The 15,298-nt window shown below is 37.9% G+C and overlaps 1 protein-coding gene and 1 pseudogene across 1 annotated transcript in view; one reads left to right on the top strand and one right to left on the bottom strand.

The window, feature by feature from the left end:
- Positions 1-15,298, bottom strand: part of Chsy3 (chondroitin sulfate synthase 3) — a 233,741-nt gene that overhangs the window by 153,888 nt on the left and 64,555 nt on the right. The gene's annotated exons all lie outside the window — the stretch shown is intronic.
- LOC110333416 lies at positions 6,332-11,815 on the top strand (annotated as a pseudogene).

The following is a 15,298-nucleotide window of genomic DNA, read 5'->3' as shown; positions in this document are numbered from 1 at the left end:
ATTTGCCAGCCAAGATCTTTACTATCCGCATATAGTTTTTACCTTTGATGGCACAAGGGAATTCACTGTCAAAAACTGTGATGACACTGATATGTTAAATTAAGAAAATGAACAACAGTCACTCATATAAAAAGAAGAAGAGGAGGAGAAGGAGGGAAAGGAAAAGGGAAGGAAGGAAAGAAGGAAGGAAGGAAGGAAGGAAGGAAGGAAGGAAGGAAGGAAGGAAGGAAGGAAGGAAGGAANAGGGAAGGAAGGAAAGAAGGAAGGAAGGAAGGAAGGAAGGAAGGAAGGAAGGAAGGAAGGAAGGAAGGAAGGAAGGAAGGAAAGAAAGAAAGAAGGAAAGAAGGGAAGAAGGAAAGAAGGAAAGAAGGAAAGAAGGAAAGAAAGAAAGAAAGAAGGAAAAAAGGAAGGAAGATATTTCCTCTTTGAGAACTATTTTCAAAGGAAAATAGTATTTGCTGTCCCAGTGCTGCAGAGAGAAAACACGGTTCCTCTTGCACAGGTTTATCCCTGTCTTGAATCACGTTTTGTCTCTGTACACTTAGGTAGTACACTGAATAAAGAAGAGGTGAGGTGTGGAGTGTCACAAGGCAGGCTCCAGTGTTAATTTCTGTATAGCTGCTCTCCAACTCTCTAAGACACATCATGATGATGATCTTAGATTTCAGCATCCTCAGCTCACTGTCTACACACACTTTACCAACCATGTGTGAGTCTGAGAGATTAAGGCACAATGATTACCCAACACTCAACATCTGTTGGTCTGTTCTTCTCTAAAGGATATTCACATTGCTTTTAAAATAGTAATGAAATTATCATAAACATCCTTTTTTTCACTCAAAAATGATTTCCCATTTGATTTTTACAGCAGTACTATTGCATGATATTTACCTTGACAATAGATAGTTTAATGGTGAAGTAAATTGAAATATAAATCTCTAAGAAAAAAATAGTGTCAACACAATTAACAGTCAAAACACATACATGATTCCTCCTGCTTTGTCTACTTTTTCAAACACACACACACACACACACACACACATAAACAAACACACAAACACACACACACACTTACTATTCATTAGACTCTGTAATTTAGTTGATAAACCCCACTGTATCTGAAACCTGTTCTGTTTTCTGTAAGACGTGTAGAAAAAAAAAATTGAAAAGCAAACTTTAAATATTCTTGAGTAGAGAGTCTCCCATTTGTAAAGAAAGAATGAAAAATATAATAAAATAATAAAACCCTTCTGACCTGGACACGTTTAAATAATTTAAATAATTTTGTATATTTTTAAATAATTGTAGTTCTTTTCTAAAAGATATGCAATAACAGTAAAAGAGTCATTCTCAAGTTCATCCTAATTTTAATTCAGTATTGTCCTTTACCAAACATGAAACATAGTTGTACACTTAACTTTCAAGTAAATTAAATTCCACTGGAATTTTCACAGAATCCTTCTATAAAATGGGTGGTGCAAATGCAAAATAAAATAAAAAAAAAACTCACTATTTATACTCACTGTAATACTAAGTGTAACTTATCACTAATTTTAAATGTATTCTACAAGTCGTAGAAGCTAAGAAAACAAGGTTTAAATGATGTGATTACTTAGAAGGCTCCTTTGAACAAATGACCACATCGAAGTTGGGATGATCAAATTGTACACTGAGGATATCATTCATTAAGCTTATCACTTTGCTTTCCAGTGAAATGCACTTTTCAAAGCAACTGATAAATGACAGTTGGTTGAATAGAGTTAAAAGGTGAAGGAGGGGTATGTCAGATGCCATTGGCAGAGAGTAAAAGAATGGAACTGGTTTTGCTTTCAGAGACTCACATTTCAATATACTGGATCAATTATAAACAGCTTCCCCACTCGCCCGCCATTTCCTCTCTGGGATACATGGTTAGGGTTGGTGTTACAGTAAACAAGACAAAGCTTTAGTCATCGAATTTATGAGAATTCCTCATCATAATATGTACTCAATACATTTCTTAAGATAATATGCTTGACTATATAGATATACTGGAGAGAGATGTGGCCCACATGGAGAGAAAGATAGGTTCTTTGATATTAACATGGGCTGTTCTTCAGTTCACAACCACCTGAAGCTCCAGTTCAAGGAGATCTGACACCTTTGACTTCCATGGGCACTGTCACTCATATGCACACGCACGAGCACACACACACACACACACATACACACACACACTTCAATGGGAAACTCAGATGGTTGAAAACAAGCTGATATTGGAAGGAAGAAATGTTCACAACTCTCATGATCACAGAACTCTTTCTTGTATCATACTGTAAATCATATAACCAAACGCAACCAGCTGTCACTCACCGAGGAATATTTTGAAAAGAAAATTCCTCCTTTCAGATGACAGATTCCATCTGTTTTCTCAATAAATGACCCTATTTGTTTATCCAAATAACAAACAATATTGACAGTTAATCACTCTTGGGCATAGATCAGTGCTGCAATAAAAGGAACATGCTTTGATCTAAACCTTTTCCATGGGTGGTACGCAATTACATATCTAGGCTGAACAATGTGTAACAGAAATGAAAGCTAACTTACTTCTAATCTTATTAAACACCCAATTATTAGAAAAGTCTGGACAACCCTGAAGGAAGGACCGAGTTTTTAAATCATAACACATTTTTCATTTTCTCAGTCTGGGAGGGTTTCTCCTACTTATGAGTTTACAGAGTCTGTTTCTGATGAAAGAAACAGAAGGGGTAGGGCAAAGTAACTGGAGCAGAAAGAAGCATTGCAGTTTAGTCAAGAGTTGATTAATTTGACAAAATAAGACTTCATGTGTGGGGTGGGAAAAAAAAAAGACTTCATGTGTGTTCATGTGTGCTTGCATGTGTGTGTATATAAATATATATATATATATATATATATATATATATATATATATNTNTGTGTGTGTGTGTGTGTGTGTGTGTGTGTGTGTGTATGCTTGCATGTGTGTACATGTGTGTGTGTATGTATTTGTCTTGTGTTAAGGAAACAAACCAGACTCCACTAGTGTTCCTTCCTGGCTAAACAAATCCAAAGCTCCATTACCATGGAAACTGACAGGAAAAGCAATTCATGTGTGTGTCTGTTTTCTCCCCACATTTACTGAAGAGAAGATCAAATTGCATTGATGTACTTAAAACATTGATTCAAGTATAAATGAAAATATTAGTAGGTTTAAAATCCCTCCAACATTGCTAGTTGGGTACTCAGGGTGCACTAACTCTGGTTGTAGAAAGACAGCAAGCAAGCACAGGTGTAGCCCTAAAAACCCACATTGGCCATGACCCCTCATTTTAGCAAAGGGTATGCTATTATCTGCTTACTGATGAATCAGAATGAGATTGTTACTACTAAGCCTTTCATCCTAAATATACAACAAATGACATTTTAAAATAGATGATACAGAGATGTTAGCGATTTCACACTGTACAGTGTTAAACATGGCTTCACCTGAAATGCATACCAGCATTCATTTACCAAACACACAGACATCTGCCATACCATTGTGGTGGTTTGAATGAGAATGGCCCCTGCAGAATCATATATTTGAACGCTAGGTCCCAGTTGCTGGAAATGTTTTGGGAAGGACTAGGAGGTGTGGTAGTATGCCACCAAAGGTGGGCTTTGAGGTTTCAAAAGCCCCTCCCTCCCTTGCCTTCAACTTGCAGTTGAGATATATACTCTCGGCTACTGCTCACCGTGACTGCCAGCCTGACATCAGGCTCCCACCATGATGTTCATGGACTCATCCTCTGAAACTCTAAAACAAAAGTCCCTAATGGAATATCTTCTTTTATAATTTTTCTTGGGCATGGTATCACTTCACAGCCATAGAATGGTAATTAAGACAACCAAATGCTGAAGAATAATATACAAATACTGAAAAAATATTACTATATGAATGTGGCTTTGACTCAAGTATCTAGAGTAGACTTGACAAGAAAATCATACAAATAACTATAAATACTATGAGATGAAGTGGGGTGGATATGGTATAAAGATAAAATTATGAGCAAGATTCAGAGCATCTTACCAGACAAAGTAGAGGACAGTGACATGGTAACAGGCACAGGCTTCCCAACATTAGCAGAAGGGTTTCATCGGACAGGTGAGCCACTGTTTATGTAATTTCATTGCTACAAGCTTTGGCAAATGAAGGTACAGAAGCCAAGACTCTGCATACCCTCGTGAGAATGGCAAATTCATGTGTGTGTGTGTGTGTGTGTGTGTGTGTGTGTGTGTGTGTGTGTGTGTGCATGCGTGAACAGGAGTATTCATGCCACAGCATCTATGTGTGGAAGTCAGAAGTCAACAACAGGTGTCTTAAACCTACAAGATCTCTTTTGTTGTTTTTCTGCTATAATGCCAGGCTAGCTAACACACTGCAGGGATGGTAGATTACAGATAGAGTTGCTACTTGTCCTTTACCCAAGGAGGCATCTCCACAGACCATTACATTTTAAATATGTAGCTTAGTTGGTTCAGATGCACACAGTTCCGAATGGAAATGTCCAGAAAAGCACCATGTAGAATCACATGCAGATACAGAAGGATTTCTCCAACCAAAATAATGTTGAAACTTTAATCAGAAGGAGGTACATGAACAAGACACTAAAAATAATATTCCTCCGAATAGTGGGTGTGCCAACTATGTGTTTTAATAAGAATTTCTGTAAAATAACAATATAGAGAAAGTATACATGGCACACTGCTAATGTCAATAATTCACAGAAACAGATTGTTCTAATGTTCTTTGGCAGAATGCTAATTTGAGTTGACTGCCCGTTATGTTAAGTGGGAACAATTGCAATATAAAATAAGTCAATCATAATCCCTCATGTGATTTTAATACATATCAAAAATATCCATTTCTTTTAACCAAATGGTATAACTGTTAACACATAGAGTTTTGGGAGTAGGTCTCTGCTAGGGCCAGTGACATCAGAACTACTAAACTCTAGGCATTATGTGAATGAATGGAGCAACACTTAATAAAGAAAAAAAAAACTTACAAAACCTCTTGGCAAGTTAATAATTGTATGATGTCTTATGTAAAGTATCCAAGAAGCACTTTACCAAAGACATCAAATCACTTGTTATTCTCCAGAGTAAATTTGTATAAGGATCTGGGAGACAGAACACAAGATTAATTGGAAAACGCAGTGATCTAAGGAGGGGGTAATATAAGCTTGAACTAAAAGTGAAGAATGACAAGTGGGGAGACAGGCAGAGAGGTGATGGGAGGAAAGCAGCAAAAAGATGAGATAGATCAGAGGAGCAGCGAGGAGGGATGCGTCAGAGGAGGCAGAGGATAATCCTTCAGGTGTCTGGGTTAATGGGGCAGAGCAGAGTGCATGAGAAGAGGTGGCAAAGTGGGTTGTTTTGGAATATATATTAATGTTTGATAGTATTTACATGATAATAGTAATTTTAAGACCATTTTCCATAGCTATAAAACAATAATTTATATGTAAATATAGTACATTTAAAAACTCTTCTATGTGATGCATAAAGCTGGGGATATAAGAAATCAAGAAGTCTGGACAGTTATGCTACCATGCCATTTGATGAAAATTAGAAGTCCAAGAAAAATGTTTGACCCATATTCTTAAAAAAATCTTCAAAATGCGAAAAATTTTAAAGACATGAGGCAACAGCAGTCAGGCTGAGCTTAGTGAGAGCGGGAAGCACTGTGCTTTCTAGCAGTCACTATTAAGTCTGTTAAATGATTGGAAATGTAGGGATGGTTTGATGTAAATAATAACAGTTCAGGTTGCTTGTTAAAATAGCAAGATATGAAATACCAAGAGGCACACGCATTACTTTGGTAAATAAGAATATACTCTACTTCCCCTACATGAGTACAGTATTGTTTTGGCACAGAAGACTATGAAGTCATAATCTTTCTTTAGGTGACAAACAAAATAATTGAGTTGGAATGATGTCACTTGGAGGAACAAAAGGACTTAAAGGTACACCTCATGGAAAAGAAATATAAAGTAAGATTTTATACAAATAAAAAAAAGTTGTTAAAACCTGTCAAAGAGTCCAGATAAAAAAGTTCCTGCTTCAAGAGGCTCAGACTGTTAAAGAACTGTGGGTAGGCAGTAGGAATGTTGAGGGCTGCAGAAGGCCTGGGGCATTAGAGAGCCTAACTTGTTAGGGGACCTAAGTTTAGTGATGGGAAACAGCAGGAGGGTGATCATCACGCAGCTGCTGATCTCCAGAATGGAGAAACAGGCAGCAGGCTACACAGTCACTGAACACTCTCCAGGCTCCACACCTGCACAGCATGCATACAAACACAGGGACAGGCAAAGAGCCAAATGGCATTAGATGCAGAAAGCACCACAGGGAACCAGAAGCACGCAAAGCCTTTATCTGTCTAGCTTTTGGAGCTGCTTTCAACCCCCAAGAACATCCTCCTCGTCGCTTCACTCTTGACCAGATGAGTGAAGCACTCTTCTGGAAGACATCTGACATCCTTGGATCCTCACCAGCCTCACTTGCTCCATGCCTTCTTCAAGGATCATCTGAGCTCCATAAGCAGCCCCCTCTTAGCCTGTATCTCAGAAGACTTAGATAGACACAACTCAGAATAAACATGAGGAGCTGGGATTCTGGGTGTAATAGAACACTCTGGTCTTGTGTCTAATAAATGTTCAACTTGATGTCTGCAATGTGGCACGCTAAAGCTTTCTTTGAGTATCGGAGGGACATAAACCTAGAGTTCTCATTCCTCATTCCTATGCTAACCAAGTCTCCTGTTTTGCCTCGTTTTTCACTCTCAATTGAAACAGATGTTTTAATGACTAAAAACAGTATGGATAGGCAAATAGCCAAGTAAGTCGACATTCTATATGATTTACTTTTAAAATTATTTAGTCATTGTTATTGAAAATGTTCCAAGCCGGGTGTGATGGCGCACACCTTTAATCCCAGCACTTGGGAGGCAGAGGCAGCTGAATTACTAAATTCGAGGCCAGCCTAGTCTACAGAGTAAGTTCCAGGACAGCCAGGGCTAGACAGAGAAACCCTGTCTCAGAAAAAACAAAAACAAAACAAAAACAAAACAAAACAAAAAAAATTGTTCCAGTATACATTTCTACTACAAAGGATTTCAGCATGTCAAAGTAAATAAAACTGTATCACTGAAATTCAGATATATAAAAATCCCAAATAATATAAGAACAAGTGTATTTATTTGATGGAAGATGTGGCATCATTCATACTTGCCACTCAATAGTGAGTTTCAAGCTGTGTGGCTAAGGAAATCATCACCCTTAGTTGAAGTGTGGTTAAGCCTAGAAGCTCCCAGAGCGCAGGAGAGAAAACATCTCCCCTGCATTGTAATTGCTCAGTAATTATAATTTGAATAAACTTTCCAAACTCTAGTGATAATATACCAAAGCCAGTTTTAAAGTCACATAAATTCTAAAATGATCCAATTTATGAATGATTTTTGGATGTTCCAGTGTATATTCCAGGGGTTTCAAATAATTACCTTTAGAAAAGTAAAAATAGTTACTCCATAAAAATACTCTTTAAATAAGTTAATATCTAATATGGAATATCTGGGTCAATACTAAGTGATAAGATTAAAAACTGACTATCTCAAAAGATGATTCTCTTCTAAAACTTTTGTAGGCTTCAGAAGTCCTGAAGACCAATAGTAAACTTTGCACATAAATTTTACTCATTAAAGAGAATTCGGATGAAATTAGACTCCAAGCTTTAAATTAATCATCTAGGGAAGAAGTTTAGAAGCACACTGCTTTCATCCAGGAACTTCACCATTCTGTTGTGCTTTCCTCTTGTTTAAATTAAATACTATTTTAATGCATCTGTTTCCCAAACTCAGCTTCCTGTGAACAAGGGCCCTGGTCAAGGTCAGTAGCCCGAGTCCTCCCTGTCTACAGCTGTGCCTTAGAGGGCCTGAAGCTTGGGAAGGGTAATCTACACAAAACTGAGGTCCACACAACCAGGTTCATTTACCTATAAGATTTATTGGAATCAAGGCTGAATACTCACTCTGGCTATAATGAAACACATAAGAAACTAAAACTATCACTCCTTTGAAAGCCTCCTGTCTGTCAACAAGATACACAGAGGATAAATTATCCTTTCTAAATACAACAACCCCATTAAAACACAGCATTGAATCTCATGAAAAACTCATTACCTGAATAATGTTTCTCCCACACGCATTGTTTTATAGTTTTGATAACAGGAAACTGAAGTGCCATTGATATCCCACACAGACGACACAATCTAATTAGCAATCACACACACAACATTCAAAGCCCGACCCCACACACAAAGTTTCTAACAATGGATGTGTCTAATAGGCAGCTGTTGAAGAACAACATGGTCTGTACATCTTGGCTGGGAATGTCATCTGAGAAGTCCTGATAACATCCATGTTCAAAAAAACCCCAAGGTTTGGCACTGGCAATAGAAGGTTTTAAAAGGCAAAAAGGAGTGGTCACAAAACAAAACAAAACAAAACAAACAAACAAAACTGTAAGATCAAGAATTGACAAATGGGACCTCATAAAATTGCAAAGCTTCTGTAAGGCAAAAGACACTGTCAACAAAACAAAAAGGCCACCAACAGATTGGGAAAGGATCTTTACCAATCCTAAATCAGATAGAGGACTAATAACCATTATATATAAAGAACTCAAGAAGACAGACTCCAGAAAACCAAATAACCCCATTAAAAATGGGGCACAGAACTAGACAAAGAATTCTCAACTGAGAAATATCAAATGGCTGAGAAACACCTCAAAATATGTTTAACATCCTTAATCATCAGGAAAATGCAAATCAAAACAACCTTGAGATTCCATCTCACACCAGTCAGAATGGCTAAGATCAAAAATTCAGGTGACAGCAGAGGCTGGCAAGGATGTGGAGAAAGAGGAACACTCATCCATTGTTGGTGGGACTCCAAGTTTGTAAAACCACTCTGGAAGTCAGTCTGGTGGGTCCTCAGAAAATTGGACATAGTACTACCGGAGGATCCAGCAATACCTCTCCTGGGCATATATCCAGAAGATGTTCCAACTGGAATAAGGACACATGCTCCACTATGTTCATAGCAGCCTTATTTATAATAGCCAGAAGCTGGAAAGAACCGCAATGTCCTTCAACAGAGGAATGGATACAGAAAAATGTGGTACATTTACACAATGGAATACTACTCGGCTATTAAAAACAATGAATTTATGAAATTCCTTGGCAAATGGATGGATCTAGAGGGTATCATCCTGAGTGAGGTAACCCAGTCACAAAAGAACTCTCATAATATGCACTCACTGATAAGTGGATATTAGCCCTGAAACCTAGAATACCCAAGATACAATTTATAAAACATATGAAATTCAAGAAGAAGGAAGACCAAAATGTGGAAATTTTGCTCCTTCTTAGAATTGGGAACAAAACTCCCATGGAAGGGGTTACAGAGACAAAGTTTGGAGCTGAGATGAAAGGATGGACCATCCAAAAACTGCCCCACCCAGGGGTCCATCCCATAATCAGCCACCAAACGCAGACACTATTGCATACACCAGCAAGATTTTGCTGAAAGGACCCTGATATAGCTGCCTCTTGTGAGGCTATGCCAGTGCCTGGAAAAAACCAAAGAATTGAAAACGTTGACAGAGCCATTGGGAACATAGCAACAGCTGTGTAGAAAGTGACTATATGATTTAACAAAGGCAACAAGTATCCAGCATTCTAACTATTGAAACACATTATGTTTGTTACATTCCTGTCTAGTTTGCCTGAAGTAGCCACAGGTCTCTCCAAGGGTAAATGGCAGCATTCTGTTTTTGGGAGAGTAGGCTACATGGTAGGACTTCCTGGTAGTCTGGGAGGAGAAGCCATCCAAGTTCAGCTTCTCAGGGTTCTTCTCACCAGCAGAGGGAACTCTAAGATTACATGGGTTATAGGGTCCATAGATGCTGAGTGTTTGGCACTTCCAAACAAGGCATTTTCACATCCAACAACTAACCCCAGGCTAAGCTTTGGTCGTCTGTTTCTGCTGGCCCAAATGTACACCCTTGTGATGACAAGTTTCCATGTAATATCCTGGCAGGATCAAAGGTATGTGTTCACACATGTTTTTCTCCTGCTCATCCTTGGCTCTGTAGATGTTTCCCAATGGTCTTCTACTGCCTTTTCACAATGAGTTTGCTGTCAGAACTCAGGGGTTGTGAAAACCATTGCTAACTCTGAGCCATTGGATGTTATCACTGGACATGTAGTATGGGGCGAGTGTGTGACCACTAGCCATCTGGTCTACAAATGTGGTGCAATCAGCAAACAGACAATAGAAAGTTTTAAAAGGAGGCAGCTGAAATGGAAAAAGGTTTCTTCAGGTATGCCTGAGCTTTGGACAAACTTAAATGTGAGCATGAGTGTGGTGTCCCATGTACATCTCATTGTAAAAATTTGAGACCAGGAAATGTGTGACTATCATTGATGTTCCAGAACACAGATTTTATCATAAATATCATTACAGATTCATTTCAGTCTGATTTGCTATCCTGAATGTTGCTGGGGGTGCAGGTATATTTGAAGCCTGTATCTCCAACAATGGGCAGCCCTGTAAGCATGCTATTCTGGCCTACAGGCTGAGTGTGAAACAGCTAATTATTGGTGTCAACAAAACAGATTCTGCCAAGCTACCTACAGGCAAAAAAAAAAGATAAGAGGAAATGGTTAAAAAAATAAGCAATTAATCAAGAACACGGAACAATTCTGACATAGTAGCATTTGTGTCAATTTCTGGTTGGAATGTTGACAGCATTCTGGAGACAAGTGCCAATATGCCTTGGTTCAAAAGATGGGCATGCAAGTGGGACCATACTGCTGGGAGCTTTGGATTGTATCCTGCCACCAACTCATCCAACTGACAAGCCTTTGCAACTGCTCCTCCAACATGTCTATAAAATTGATGATACTGGTACCATCCCTGTGGACCAAGTAGTGTCTAGTTTTTTCCAGGCAGTAATGGTACCCTTACCCCATATCACAACTGAGGTAAAATCTGTTGAGATATGCCATGAAGTTTTAAGTGAAATTGTTCGAGGGACAATGAGTTTCAACATAAACTGTGTGCCTGTCAAACTGTTAGACATGGTAACATTGGGGAAATAGCAAAAATGACCACCAATGGTAGCAGCTGGCTTTGCTGCAAGATGATTATCCTGCACCATTCAGGCAATATTAGTGATGATTATGCCTCTGTACTGGTTGTCATTTAGCTCACATAACTAGCAAGCTTTCTGAGCTTTAAAAAAGATTGATTGCTAAGCACAGTGACATATGTCTTTAATCTCAACACTTAGGAGACATAGGCAGGCATATATCTGTGAGTTCAAGCCCAACCTATTCTACATAGTGAATTCCAGGACAGCCAGAATTATATAGTGAAATCCTGTCCCAAAACAAAACAAATCACACACACACACACACACACACACACACACACACACACACACACACACAATTGATTACTATTCTGTTAACAAACTGGGAAGGTGGCTCTAATTCCTGAAATTTGGTTGGGCAGGCATTGTTGCTATGGGTCCCAGGCAAGCCCACATATGTCTATACCTACTTGGACTCTCCTCCACTGTGTTGTTTTGCTGTGTGTGACATGAGGAAGACAATTGCTATACAAGTCAACAAAGCTGTGGACAAAAAGGCTGTTGGAGCTACCAAGGTCACCAAGTCTGCACAGAAGGCCACTGAGAATTACCCCTAACAACTACCACCCCATTCTTACTCAGTAATGAAAGTAGGTCTCAGAACTATTTATCTACATTAGCTATTTAGGTTTAACAGTAAAAGACTGTTCAATGACAACAGTGCACTGTAAAACCTTCAAAGGGATAATGTTTTATGAACCATCATTTATTTATTTATTTATTTATTTATTTATTTATTTATTTATTTTGTGGGTATATGTGTGTGAGAGAAGAGTTTTTAAAATCAATATCTTAAAATGGGAAACAACCAAAAAAAAAACCCTGTAATATAATTTTGAGACCCATTTAACATGATTAATAACAACAAAAACAACAATAATAATAATAATGTTAATAGTCTCTACCTTAACACTGTGAACTTCATACCACTGAACCCCCATGGCATGCAAAAGAGAATATTGTAATTCTTCCAAACAACAGCATACGGACACATAAGGAAGCCAACCAGACAACAACCTTCATGTGCATTCAACAGAATTTTACCTATTGCAATGATTATATATTGACAATAATGCTGAACATGAGCTTAGAACATCCTGAGTGTAACTAGTAACAATAATTTCCCTATAATTTCATATGGAAACTGTCACAGTTTTAAAAAACTCTCACTCCTTGTCTTTGGCAGTATTTGGAGTTTTGTTAGTGGATTAAGATTTTAAATGTAAATTGCAAGAATATAGTCTTATTTATTCCCCTAACCTAAGCCTTCAGAAAATTACTCTGGTGAGAGCATGGCAATTATAATTAATAATAAATAATAATAAAATGTCCAGATGAGGTGGAAGCATTAAAAATGTTATTTATTCTTATGAAATAATTGTATTATTATTACCTTCTCTTAACCAAAAACACATATAAATCCACACAACACACACTACTTTTCTAAACCAGTATAATTGTAGCTGCATTATAAGCACTTATCGTTATACCCACAAGAAAGTGTAGCTCTCATCCATCACAAAAGAATCTTCTTTTTGCAGAAGACGGAGACCATTATAGACAGCCACGGTTGGTGAAAACACCAGTTGATTGTAGGGTGCCTAGCCCCAGTTGATACATCTACAGCACAATGCCTACACCTAAGGTGCAGAGAACATCCCAAAAGTAGGGTCACACCATAGTACCTGGAATTCTGCTGGGAATGGAAGCTATACCATGATCTCAACAACATGGCTGCCTAAATAAGGCCCGAACAATTCTAACACAGGTAGACATGTCACTAGAAATGGGAAAAACCTCACAGGGCCCCCATCCCCAGATAAAGAGCTACAAGCAATTAACAACTGCTGACATGAGGAAAATGAGCCCTCTGACTGTTTCCAGTACTCTAGAAACATACACAGTGGAAACAGTGAATTAATTCAGTAGGTTGCATTTATACATTTGTTTATTTTTTTAATGTGTACAACATGTAAAAACAATGTTTAAAAAGAAAAGGAACTCAGTGAATTTGGGTGGAAGTAGGGAAGTTGTAGGCATGGGAGAAATAAGAGAGTAGAGGAAATAATGTAATTATACTTTAAATAGAATTTTAAATTAAACATATGTATGCTTGGATCAACTCTAATTGTATTGGTGTTTCTATAACTAGCTAAGAACACTGTTTTGATGATTTACTTAAATTAATGTAGAGCCAGAAATGGATTAACTCATTCTTTTCCATTTCACTCAAATTTGATGGTATACTAACATATATTGATTAAATAGAATGAAAGGAGCTTCTTAGTTAGGGTTTCATTGCTGTTTAGAGACACCATGACCAAGGCAACTCTTACAAAGAAAAACGTTTAGTTGGGACTGGTTTATAGTTTCAGAGGTTCAGTCCATTATCATCATGGTGGGAAGCATGGCAGCAGGCAAGCAGATTTGGTGCTGAAGGAGCCAAGAATTCTACATCTTGATCTGCAGGCAGCAGAAGGGGGCAGCCTTCTACAGGTATCCAGGAGGAAACTCTGATTCTACAGTGGGTAGAGCTGCAGCATAGGAGACCTCAAAGGCAACCCACATAGCAACAAGGCCACACCTCCCAGTGGTGCCACTCCCTGTTGGCCTGTTCAAAGGAAATATTCAGGGGGGGGGGAGGAGGGCAAACCTATTCAAACCTCCACAGAACTGTATTGAATATAGTACTTGCTCATACCATTTGAATTTAAATATAGCTCAGCACTGTCCAAAAGAAAAAAAACCTAATTTGAAAAAGTTATGTAAAACCTATATAAAAAAGTTTTTAAGACATTATTCCACGTTCACCAAAGTAATAAAATTATTTCAAGAATTTGTTCAAAAGTACAGTGAACACATAGAGAACAAAGACATCTTCCTTATGTTTCCTATACTTGTAAGGGCCAGAATTCCGTGAAATCTCCTGTGAGCCAGTCTTTCCTAGACATACTCACAGGTAAAAGACAACGTTTTACAGGGTCCCATCCCTAGCTATAGAACTACTAACAACTGATGACAGCTAAGATATGGACCATTAGCCTCACCCAGGGATGAGTCCCCTTGTGGCTTGTTCAATGCAAAGTGATTGGCCCTGATATCGTATACACACAGCAACAAAAACAGATTCAGCAGGTTGTATTTATATAATTGTGCATATACATTTATATACATATATGTATATATATCTATCTGTATATATATATATATATATATGTATATGTATATTCATAAATTGTGTGTGTGTGTAATGATGGTAATTGAACAAAAAGAGACTATCAATTTGGGAGAGGACACAAAGGGAGGAAAAGGAAGGAGAAAAGTGATATATATTTTTAAATGTATTAAAATAGTAAATATCTAATTAAGGAATGAAATTGTGATATCTGCATGAAACAATTGGGACTAGGGAGTATAACATTAGCCAAGATAAAGAAAGCTCTGGAAACATGCACCACATTTTCTCTCATCTGTCAATGACATGACATTGATATCTGAGGTGACAGGCATATGGGAGGGAGAAAGCTAAGAAGAGAGGAGGGAAACAGAGAGTAACAACTTAAGTGACATAACTGCAGACACTACTTGAAGGAAGGAACAGGACAAGAAATGAGAAGTGGCAACAGAAGAGGACAGTGTGGAAGCAAATCTGAACAAGGTACAAGGATACACACATATAAAAATTCCAAAACAAAGCCATTTATTTTCCTTATTAACCAATGACTTTTGATTTTAACAAAATAAAAGTAATAGAATTAAAAGAGAAACACACACACACACACACACACACACACACACCAACCATTTTGCTCAAAGGTGAGAAACTCAAGGCTTTCTCACAAACATCTGGAACAAGTCGAGGATGACTTTTCTTTCAACATCTGAAGTCTCTACTAATGGAACAAGACAACAGAAGTTGAACCTAGGTATAGGTTTAGGCATAGTAGCCATCAGGGAAATGCAAATCAAAACAACCCTGAGATTCCATTTCACACCAGTCAGAATGGCCAAGATTAAAGATTCAGGTGACAGCAGATGCT

The sequence above is a fragment of the Mus pahari genome, chromosome 15, assembly GCF_900095145.1.
Source record: "Mus pahari chromosome 15, PAHARI_EIJ_v1.1, whole genome shotgun sequence".
Taxonomy (NCBI): Eukaryota; Metazoa; Chordata; class Mammalia; order Rodentia; family Muridae; genus Mus; species Mus pahari.
This window is presented reverse-complemented; position numbering and strand designations above follow the sequence as displayed.